General features: G+C 40.5%; 2 non-coding genes across 2 annotated transcripts; both read right to left on the minus strand.

The window, feature by feature from the left end:
- Positions 1-1,427: 1,427 nt before the first annotated feature.
- LOC133667623 (5.8S ribosomal RNA) lies at positions 1,428-1,582 on the minus strand. Its single transcript, XR_009833284.1, has one exon. It is a non-coding gene; the product is annotated as a 5.8S ribosomal RNA (ribosomal RNA).
- Positions 1,583-3,126: 1,544 nt separating this feature from the next.
- LOC133667628 (small subunit ribosomal RNA) lies at positions 3,127-5,047 on the minus strand. The gene has a single exon (XR_009833289.1). It is a non-coding gene; the product is annotated as a small subunit ribosomal RNA (ribosomal RNA).
- Between the last annotated feature and the right edge of the window lie 7,453 nt (positions 5,048-12,500).

Consider the following 12,500-nt stretch of genomic DNA (forward strand, 5'->3'; position numbering starts at 1 on the left):
CGAACTTACTCTCTTTTTTTATTTGTACGATGAAGTTACAGCCAGAGAAAAAAATAAAAGAAGGTAATGAAAGAAAAGAGTATTATTGCGAAGAAGAAGAAGAATATTTCCTTTTTGCAATCGTAGTGTTTTAAATATGCACCGCACCATAGTGCCAATTATCGTATGTCGTATTCATGTTCGAGTCCAGACTCACGCAAGATGTCGAATATCGGTTTTGTTTTAACGCCCGTCCTCTATTTTAGCTTCCGTTGACAATTCCAGCGGTTCCTACTTTTTAAAACCTCCGTCGTTTTCTCATCTGTACAGAGATCGAAATCACCGATACACGCCTTCGAAGCTCAACCCGATTATAATACCTGATCCATCAAAGACGATGAACAGGCCGGGGATGGTACGTCGAGGCGTGCACGAGTCTCTTTACTGCTGTACAGAGAAAAGAAAAAAACAAAATGAGGCAAAGTGAAACTCACGCAAGGAAAAATATCACGAGCCGTTTCCGGGGACTGGACGACCGACATGGACATGCGGTCCGGCGATAGACAACGAAAAAGGCATGGGATGACCAACACTAGATTCAGGAAATTTCTCTTCCTCTGCGCGGAGATGCCATAATTTGTCGTCTCGAAAGGAAAAAGAAAAACGAAAGAAAAGCCTCGCCAAAGAGAATCGTACTCGTCCTCATCTTACGTATCCTATTATCTCCGTGGAGTCTTCGATCTCTGGTACGAAAACGTATCGCTTAAGGACTCGCGTGCACGTTGATGTGACGGTCCAGCGGATAGTTCCGACAGAGTATGACACACACGAAGGAACGGAGTGGGTATTCCGATTCCTGGGGCTCTTCTCTCTCTCTCTTTTCTTTAACAATCTCGACGAACGGCAATCATCACGCGCCATCAAGGGATCTCTCTTCCCTCCTCTCTCGATATTAAACTCCCATATTTTATCCTTTCTCACAGTATCGCAGAAATATTAATTTCAGACGACGTTAGGGGCGCGGTATGTAATCGTGATCCAAAGACGGACGAATCGAAGCAGTGGCGGGTACGAAATAACGTTGAAAACGAGCACGAAGCGGTGAAACACGGGCGGTCATCCGTTACGTAAAACGGACGACTCACGACACCGAGAACACTCACGCAGGTCCGTGACATTTTCCATTGTTACATACCACACGCTAGCACATGCATTTCGATTCTGTAGTCTCGGTCACGACCGCGACGAACGCCAACGAACGTCCAACAATCGCTCGTACGTCGCGCATCTTCCTCCTTGTAACTTGTCCTTTCCTCGATTTTTGACACCCGACTCGGAAACGTTCGATTTTAAAGAACGACGGCGGGGATTACAAAAAAGAGAGAAAAAAGGATCAAATGTACGAAGAGTAACGATACGCAACGCAAGCAGTATTTGGGTTACGTGAACGACCCTCAGCCAGGCGTGGTCCAGGAATTGTATCCGTGGACCGCAATGTGCGTTCGAAATGTCGATGTTCATGTGTCCTGCAGTTCACACGTTGACGCGCAATTAGCTGCGTTCTTCATCGACCCACGAGCCAAGTGATCCACCGTTCAGGGTAATCGTATTTTTCTTTTTTATTTTTTATATTAAGGAAACGACGAGGATACCCCGATACTGAATCCTTTTTTTTTTTTAAACCGTCGCTCAACCTGGAGAGAACGACTCTTCTTCGAAGCATGGTCGCAGAGCCCATACGCTTAAAAAATTCGATATTGAAAACTATAATTCGTTCAGGTATATATTGCATTCTCGATAAAATTCGATGGGATACGAATTTCGGTTGGCCTCGAGCGGTCTTACCTCCCAATTTCCGAAGCGAATATCCGCTAACGGTACGGGTGTCCGACTCACGACACGATGGCCTCTCTGTATAACCGAACATAATTCGATATTCCCCTCTGAACGAACAACGTTTCAACTTTTAAATAAGAAGCGATAAAATCGGGCTCACGTCGACGCGATGCATCTTGGTTTCGCCGTTCTTGGTTTCGTCGGTTTAAAGCTTACAACGACGACGACCATCACACCATCCACCCATGGGTAGGAAGCACGATTCGAGAATGATTATAGCGTATAAGAGAAAAGAGGTCGAACTGGTATCCATCGAAGAGAACGTCGCGAAACAAAGTTCGACGGCGGCTCGTCCATCCTTCGATTTCGTTTTACTATCGACGCGCTACTTGTCCTTACCGCTTTTTCGATTATCATTATCTCGACAGCTTCGTTCGATCCCAAAGTCTTGGTGTGCGGTCCTCGTCCATCTCCCGTTTTATAACGGGAGCTCAGGCAACGAAAATAAAAAAAGAGAAAGGAGGTACAGAAATGTGAATTTGGTACTTTTCTTGCACGTATCTATATACATACACATACGCAACGCACGCATATACGTTCATAAAGACGGCGGGTCTATTTAAAAAAGACCTCACGCAAGCGCCTTATTGTGTTGTCAAGCCATTTGTCATTTTATTTTTGTGTTTTCAATATATTTCAGTAGGGACGTAATGTTATTAAAGCGGCGGGTCATTTAAAAATTCGACCTCACGCAAGCGCTTTTTTTCTTTTTATCATTTTGTATATACCATTATGCATATACATACGTGATACGTACACGTACGTGCAAACCGTACCTTTATAAATCTTTATTAAAAATATACATCATCGAGACGGCGGATCGCGTCCGTATATGCATCCGTAAACGCACACACGACGACGACGATCTCACGCAAGCGTCCCTTTGTATCTTTTCTGCGTACCATAACGACATTCATCTCGTCGAGACGGCGGGTCCGTTTATTCGATAAATAGACCTTCACGCAAGCGTCTCTTCGAGCTTATTTATCGTTATTCCCTCTCTCTTCGTGTCGAATTTTCGTGTCTGGTAAGAAAAAAATTCGAAAATGATCGAAATCAACGGATACAACGGACGGAAGGGATTTCTTTTTCTTTCCCTCCTCACGTAAGCCATCGTTCCGTGATTTCATTATTCGTTCGATGTACAAAGTACATTTTGGTATTTAGTAATGGAATCGAAATTCCATTTTATCCTTCTCCTTGTTTATCTCTCTTTTTGTTACGCATTCTCTTTTTGTATGTTTCATTCGTTAATGATCCTTCCGCAGGTTCACCTACGGAAACCTTGTTACGACTTTTACTTCCTCTAAATGATCAAGTTTGGTCATCTTCCCGGTAACATCGGCAATGCCGAGACATTGGCCGCGCACCAGTCCGAAGACCTCACTAAATCATTCAATCGGTAGTAGCGACGGGCGGTGTGTACAAAGGGCAGGGACGTAATCAACGCGAGCTTATGACTCGCGCTTACTGGGAATTCCTCGTTCATGGGGAATAATTGCAAGCCCCAATCCCTAGCACGAAGGAGGTTCAGCGGGTTACCCGGGCCTTTCGGCCAGGGAAAACACGCTGATTCCTTCAGTGTAGCGCGCGTGCGGCCCAGAACATCTAAGGGCATCACAGACCTGTTATTGCTCAATCTCGTGCGGCTAGAAGCCGCCTGTTCCTCTAAGAAGATTTGTTTGTACGTTGGTAGTAAAAACCCACCGACCGAAGCCGAGGGCCTTCGAGATACCATAAGTTACGTCTATTTAGCAGGCTAGAGTCTCGTTCGTTATCGGAATTAACCAGACAAATCGCTCCACCAACTAAGAACGGCCATGCACCACCACCCACCGAATCAAGAAAGAGCTATCAATCTGTCAATCCTTCCGGTGTCCGGGCCTGGTGAGGTTTCCCGTGTTGAGTCAAATTAAGCCGCAGGCTCCACTCCTGGTGGTGCCCTTCCGTCAATTCCTTTAAGTTTCAGCTTTGCAACCATACTTCCCCCGGAACCCAAAAGCTTTGGTTTCCCGGAAGCTGCCCGCCGAGTCATCGGAGGAACTTCGGCGGATCGCTGGCTGGCATCGTTTATGGTTAGAACTAGGGCGGTATCTGATCGCCTTCGAACCTCTAACTTTCGTTCTTGATTAATGAAAACATTTTTGGCAAATGCTTTCGCTTCTGTCCGTCTTGCGACGATCCAAGAATTTCACCTCTAACGTCGCAATACGAATGCCCCCATCTGTCCCTATTAATCATTACCTCGGGGTTCCGAAAACCAACAAAATAGAACCGAGGTCCTATTCCATTATTCCATGCACACAGTATTCAGGCAAAGGTAGCCTGCTTTAAGCACTCTAATTTTTCAAAGTAAACGTATCGGCCCACCTCGACACTCAGTGAAGAGCACCGCGATGGGATATTAGTTGGACCGCCCGCAAGGAGCTAAGCCCACCGATAGGACGTACCACATAATGCCAGTTAAACACCGCGAGCGGTGAACCGACACTGTGACACACAGATTCAACTACGAGCTTTTTAACCGCAACAACTTTAATATACGCTATTGGAGCTGGAATTACCGCGGCTGCTGGCACCAGACTTGCCCTCCAATTGGTCCTCGTTAAAGGATTTAAAGTGTACTCATTCCGATTACGGGGCCTCGGATGAGTCCCGTATCGTTATTTTCGTCACTACCTCCCCGTGCCGGGAGTGGGTAATTTGCGCGCCTGCTGCCTTCCTTGGATGTGGTAGCTGTTTCTCAGGCTCCCTCTCCGGAATCGAACCCTGATTCCCCGTTACCCGTTACAACCATGGTAGGCGCAGAACCTACCATCGACAGTTGATAAGGCAGACATTTGAAAGATGCGTCGCCGGTGCTAGATGACCATGCGATCAGCACAAAGTTATTCAGAGTCACCAAAACAAACGATGGACGAACGGACGAGCCGTCCGCCACCGATTGGTTTTGATCTAATAAAAGCATTCCTCCCATCTCTGAGAGGAATTCTGTTTGCATGTATTAGCTCTAGAATTACCACAGTTATCCAAGTAAATGTGTCCACGATCTAATGAACCATAACTGATTTAATGAGCCATTCGCGGTTTCACCTTAATTCGGCATGTACTGAGACATGCATGGCTTAATCTTTGAGACAAGCATATGACTACTGGCAGGATCAACCAGGGATCTTAGTTTATTATTAATATATTTTGCCAATTTTGACATATATATATTTTTCGTCGTCAGTGCCCCCTCACCGATCGACTACAATAGGTCTTTATAAATATTCGAGCACGTATCAAGCATGCTAAACATTTGGTAACCTTTTGAAAAAATTTAATTTCATAAAGCGCGTAATATAAATTCACGCTGAGGCATATCCCAATGTAATATCAGCACTTCCACAATATGCCCCGTTCATTCACAATTTCAAGAATCATACTTCACAATATCATATATATAAAAATTATAATATAATATTGTGTTTTATTTAACAACGTGGTGTTACAATAACATCGCACGTCGTTTCTTTTCTCTCACTTTTACAAACTCAAAGCTCATCATACGAAACGTGTCGTATTGCAAGCCACCAAGAACTATTCGACACGCCCGTACGCCCTAGGGATTTATATATCCTTAGGTGTTAGAAAGGCCCGATCGCTCGAGGCTAAAAGTTGATGCTCAGTCGTACAAGTACACATGGCAAAAGCCATACATACAGGTCACCAGCGTCCCCCTATAGGTCGCTTTGCCGCTCAAGAGCCATTCGGTCATAGACACCGACTCGCGGCTATGCAGTGTGGAGAAAGATCGGTAAGAACCGGACAGAAACAGTCGAGAAAGTATTTCCCGAGGAGCGGTGTACCGTATCTCGACCGAGATCGTAGAACGGACACGCGCCCGACGCTGCTCCGCCCGGCCGCACCGGACCGTCGCTTCTCTTACAGTAACCGAACGGCCGGCCACCATGTCGGCGCCGACCGGGCTAATGCACGGCCGCTTATGGTGCAAAACCGCTGTAGCGACAGACCGAGCGGAGGGTACGCTGGAACTTAGACTTCGATCGATGATCATTATCATTATACAAATTGGTAAAAAAAATTACAAATATATTAACAGGATGGTATAAATGAAAGGTCAATAATAGATTTTTTCAAAAAAATTAAATTTTTTTTTTCTCGATAAGAAAAGTTACGAAAAATTAATTTTTAATAAAGGAACAAAAAAAATTAACAATATAAAAAATTGCAAAGGATAAATATAAATTGATTAATGAAAAAAAACATACCAGTTATAACGTTATTTTTCGAGAAATTAAGAAAAAAATGCCCGAGTCATGTCGGTTCGGTGGCCCGACCGTACGCGCAAAGTCCCCGGTCATGTCGGTTCGCCCGTTCTATATATATCGCTCAGAGTAAACGAACATTATAAGTATATTAACATGACGGTATAAATGAAAGGTCAATATTATATTTTTCAAAAAAATTAAATTTTTTTCTCGATAAGAAAAGTTACGAAAAATCAATTTTTGATGAAAGAACAGAAAAAATTAACAATATAAAAAATTGCGAAGGATAAATATAAATTGATTAATGAAAAGAACATACCAGTTATAAGGTTATTTTTCGAGAAATTAAGAGAAAAACACCCGAGTCACGTCGGTTCGACCATAGCTCGATCGTACGCGCAAAGTCCCCGGTCATGTCGGTTCGCCCGTCTTACGCGTATGGCGCAAAGTCCCCGGTCATGTCGGTTCGCCCGTCCTGCGCGTATAGCGCAAAGTTCCCGGTCATGTCGGTTCGCCCGTCCTGCGCGTATAGCGCAAAGTCCCCGGTCATGTCGGTTCGCCCGTCCTACGCGTATGGCGCAAAGTCCCCGGTCATGTCGGTTCGCCCGTTCTATATATATATCGTTCAGAGTTCCCCGGTAAAAAAAAATTATAATTTATATTAACATGACGGTATAAATGAAAGGTCAATATTATATTTTTTCAAAAAAATTAAATTTTTTTTTTCTCAATAAGAAAAGTTACGAAAAATCAATTTTTGATGAAAGAACAGAAAAAATTAACAATATAAAAAATTGCGAAGGATAAATATAAATTGATTAATGAAAAAAAAACATACCAGTTATAAGGTTATTTTTCGAGAAATTAAGAAAAAACACCCGAGTCACGTCGGTTCGACCATAGCTCGATCGTACGCGCAAAGTCCCCGGTCATGTCGGTTCGCCCGTCTTACGCGTATGGCGCAAAGTCCCCGGTCATGTCGGTTCGCCCGTCCTGCGCGTATAGCGCAAAGTCCCCGGTCATGTCGGTTCGCCCGTCCTACGCGTATGGCGCAAAGTCCCCGGTCATGTCGGTTCGCCCGTTCTATATATATATCGTTCAGAGTTCCCCGGTAAAAAAATTATAATTTATATTAACATGACGGTATAAATGAAAGGTCAATATTATATTTTTTCAAAAAAATTAAATTTTTTTTTTCTCAATAAGAAAAGTTACGAAAAATCAATTTCTGATGAAAGAACAGAAAAAATTAACAATATAAAAAATTGCGAAGGATAAATATAAATTGATTAATGAAAAAAACATACCAGTTATAAGGTTATTTTTCGAGAAATTAAGAGAAAAACACCCGAGTCACGTCGGTTCGACCATAGCTCGATCGTACGCGCAAAGTCCCCGGTCATGTCGGTTCGCCCGTCTTACGCGTATGGCGCAAAGTCCCCGGTCATGTCGGTTCGCCCGTCCTGCGCGTATAGCGCAAAGTCCCCGGTCATGTCGGTTCGCCCGTCCTACGCGTATGGCGCAAAGTCCCCGGTCATGTCGGTTCGCCCGTTCTATATATATATCGTTCAGAGTTCCCCGGTAAAAAAATTATAATTTATATTAACATGACGGTATAAATGAAAGGTCAATATTATTTTTTCAAAAAAATTAAATTTTTTTTTTCTCAATAAGAAAAGTTACGAAAAATCAATTTCTGATGAAAGAACAGAAAAAATTAACAATATAAAAAATTGCGAAGGATAAATATAAATTGATTAATGAAAAAAAAACATACCAGTTATAAGGTTATTTTTCGAGAAATTAAGAAAAAAACCCGAGTCACGTCGGTTCGACCATAGCTCGATCGTACGCGCAAAGTCCCCGGTCATGTCGGTTCGCCCGTCTTACGCGTATGGCGCAAAGTCCCCGGTCATGTCGGTTCGCCCGTTCTATATATATATCGTTCAGAGTTCCCCGGTAAAGAAAAATTATAATTTATATTAACATGACGGTATAAATGAAAGGTCAATATTATATTTTTCAAAAAAATTAAATTTTTTTCTCGATAAGAAAAGTTACGAAAAATCAATTTTTGATGAAAGAACAGAAAAAATTAACAATATAAAAAATTGCGAAGGATAAATATAAATTGATTAATGAAAAAAACATACCAGTTATAAGGTTATTTTTCGAGAAATTAAGAAAAAACACCCGAGTCACGTCGGTTCGACCATAGCTCGATCGTACGCGCAAAGTCCCCGGTCATGTCGGTTCGCCCGTCCTGCGCGTATAGCGCAAAGTCCCCGGTCATGTCGGTTCGCCCGTCCTTACGCGTATGGCGCAAAGTCCCCGGTCATGTCGGTTCGCCCGTTCTATATATATATCGTTCAGAGTTCCCCGGTAAAGAAAAATTATAATTTATATTAACATGACGGTATAAATGAAAGGTCAATATTATATTTTTTCAAAAAATTAAATTTTTTTTTTCTCGATAAGAAAAGTTACGAAAAATCAATTTTTGATGAAAGAACAGAAAAAATTAACAATATAAAAAATTGCGAAGGATAAATATAAATTGATTAATGAAAAAAAAACATACCAGTTATAAGATTATTTTTCGAGAAATTAAGAAAAAACACCCGAGTCACGTCGGTTCGACCATAGCTCGATCGTACGCGCAAAGTCCCCGGTCATGTCGGTTCGCCCGTCCTACGCGTATGGCGCAAAGTCCCCGGTCATGTCGGTTCGCCCGTTCTATATATATATCGTTCAGAGTTCCCCGGTAAAGAAAAATTATAATTTATATTAACATGACGGTATAAATGAAAGGTCAATATTATATTTTTTCAAAAAAATTAAATTTTTTTTTTCTCGATAAGAAAAGTTACGAAAAATCAATTTTTGATGAAAGAACAGAAAAAATTAACAATATAAAAAATTGCGAAGGATAAATATAAATTGATTAATGAAAAAAAAACATACCAGTTATAAGGTCATTTTTCGAGAAATTAAGAAAAAAACACCCGAGTCACGTCGGTTCGACCATAGCTCGATCGTACGCGCAAAGTCCCCGGTCATGTCGGTTCGCCCGTCTTACGCGTATAGCGCAAAGTCCCCGGTCATGTCGGTTCGCCCGTCCTGCGCGTATAGCGCAAAGTCCCCGGTCATGTCGGTTCGCCCGTCCTACGCGTATGGCGCAAAGTCCCCGGTCATGTCGGTTCGCCCGTTCTATATATATATCGTTCAGAGTTCCCCGGTAAAAAAAAATTATAATTTATATTAACATGACGGTATAAATGAAAGGTCAATATTATATTTTTTCAAAAAAATTAAATTTTTTTTTTCTCGATAAGAAAAGTTACGAAAAATCAATTTCTGATGAAAGAACAGAAAAAATTAACAATATAAAAAATTGCGAAGGATAAATATAAATTGATTAATGAAAAAAACATACCAGTTATAAGGTTATTTTTCGAGAAATTAAGAAAAACACCCGAGTCACGTCGGTTCGACCATAGCTCGATCGTACGCGCAAAGTCCCCGGTCATGTCGGTTCGCCCGTCCTGCGCGTATAGCGCAAAGTCCCCGGTCATGTCGGTTCGCCCGTCCTACGCGTATGGCGCAAAGTCCCCGGTCATGTCGGTTCGCCCGTTCTATATATATATCGTTCAGAGTTCCCCGGTAAAAAAATTATAATTTATATTAACATGACGGTATAAATGAAAGGTCAATATTATATTTTTTCAAAAAAATTAAATTTTTTTTTTCTCGATAAGAAAAGTTACGAAAAATCAATTTTTGATGAAGGAACAGAAAAAATTAACAATATAAAAAATTGCGAAGGATAAATATAAATTGATTAATGAAAAAAAAACATACCAGTTATAAGGTTATTTTTCGAGAAATTAAGAAAAAAACACCCGAGTCACGTCGGTTCGACCATAGCTCGATCGTACGCGCAAAGTCCCCGGTCATGTCGGTTCGCCCGTCCTGCGCGTATAGCGCAAAGTCCCCGGTCATGTCGGTTCGCCCGTTCTATATATATATCTTTCATAGTTCCCCGGTAAAGAAAAATTATAATTTATATTAACATGACGGTATAAATGAAAGGTCAATATTATATTTTTCAAAAAAATTAAATTTTTTTTTTCTCGATAAGAAAAGTTACGAAAAATCAATTTCTGATGAAAGAACAGAAAAAATTAACAATATAAAAAATTGCGAAGGATAAATATAGATTGATTAATGAAAAAAAAACATACCAGTTATAAGGTCATTTTTCGAGAAATTAAGAAAAAAATACCCGAGTCACGTCGGTTCGACCATAGCTCGATCGTACGCGCAAAGTCCCCGGTCATGTCGGTTCGCCCGTCCTGCGCGTATAGCGCAAAGTCCCCGGTCATGTCGGTTCGCCCGTCCTACGCGTATGGCGCAAAGTCCCCGGTCATGTCGGTTCGCCCGTTCTATATATATATCGTTCAGAGTTCCCCGGTAAAAAAAAATTATAATTTATATTAACATGACGGTATAAATGAAAGGTCAATATTATATTTTTTCAAAAAAATTAAATTTTTTTTTTCTCAATAAGAAAAGTTACGAAAAATCAATTTCTGATGAAAGAACAGAAAAAATTAACAATATAAAAAATTGCGAAGGATAAATATAAATTGATTAATGAAAAAAAAACATACCAGTTATAAGGTTATTTTTCGAGAAATTAAGAGAAAAACACCCGAGTCACGTCGGTTCGACCATAGCTCGATCGTACGCGCAAAGTCCCCGGTCATGTCGGTTCGCCCGTCTTACGCGTATGGAGCAAAGTCCCCGGTCATGTCGGTTCGCCCGTTCTATATATATATCGTTCAGAGTTCCCCGGTAAAGAAAAATTATAATTTATATTAACATGACGGTATAAATGAAAGGTCAATATTATATTTTTTCAAAAAAATTAAATTTTTTTTTTCTCGATAAGAAAAGTTACGAAAAATCAATTTTTGATGAAGGAACAGAAAAAATTAACAATATAAAAAATTGCGAAGGATAAATATAAATTGATTAATGAAAAAAAAAACATACCAGTTATAAGATTATTTTTCGAGAAATTAAGAAAAAAACACCCGAGTCACGTCGGTTCGACCATAGCTCGATCGTACGCGCAAAGTCCCCGGTCATGTCGGTTCGCCCGTCCTACGCGTATGGAGCAAAGTCCCCGGTCATGTCGGTTCGCCCGTTCTATATATATATCGTTCAGAGTTCCCCGGTAAAGAAAAATTATAATTTATATTAACATGACGGTATAAATGAAAGGTCAATATTATATTTTTTCAAAAAAATTAAATTTTTTTTTTCTCGATAAGAAAAGTTACGAAAAATCAATTTCTGATGAAAGAACAGAAAAAATTAACAATATAAAAAATTGCGAAGGATAAATATAGATTGATTAATGAAAAAAAAACATACCAGTTATAAGGTCATTTTTCGAGAAATTAAGAAAAAAATACCCGAGTCACGTCGGTTCGACCATAGCTCGATCGTACGCGCAAAGTCCCCGGTCATGTCGGTTCGCCCGTCCTACGCGTATAGCGCAAAGTCCCCGGTCATGTCGGTTCGCCCGTCCTACGCGTATGGCGCAAAGTCCCCGGTCATGTCGGTTCGCCCGTTCTATATATATATCGTTCAGAGTTCCCGGTAAAGAAAAATTATAATTTATATTAACATGACGGTATAAATGAAAGGTCAATATTATTTTTTCAAAAAAATTAAATTTTTTTTTTCTCGATAAGAAAAGTTACGAAAAATCAATTTTTGATGAAGGAACAGAAAAAATTAACAATATAAAAAATTGCGAAGGATAAATATAAATTGATTAATGAAAAAAAAAACATACCAGTTATAAGATTATTTTTCGAGAAATTAAGAAAAAACACCCGAGTCACGTCGGTTCGACCATAGCTCGATCGTACGCGCAAAGTCCCCGGTCATGTCGGTTCGCCCGTCCTGCGCGTATAGCGCAAAGTCCCCGGTCATGTCGGTTCGCCCGTTCTATATATATATCTTTCATAGTTCCCCGGTAAAGAAAAATTATAATTTATATTAACATGACGGTATAAATGAAAGGTCAATATTATATTTTTTCAAAAAATTAAATTTTTTTTTTCTCGATAAGAAAAGTTACGAAAAATCAATTTCTGATGAAAGAACAGAAAAAATTAACAATATAAAAAATTGCGAAGGATAAATATAGATTGATTAATGAAAAAAAAAACATACCAGTTATAAGGTCATTTTTCGAGAAATTAAGAAAAAAATACCCGAGTCACGTCGGTTCGACCATAGCTCGATCGTACGCGCAAAGTCCCCGGTCATGTC

Source organism: Apis cerana, unplaced genomic scaffold (genome assembly GCF_029169275.1).
Source record: "Apis cerana isolate GH-2021 unplaced genomic scaffold, AcerK_1.0 Chr0_AcerK, whole genome shotgun sequence".
NCBI lineage: Eukaryota > Metazoa > Arthropoda > Insecta > Hymenoptera > Apidae > Apis > Apis cerana.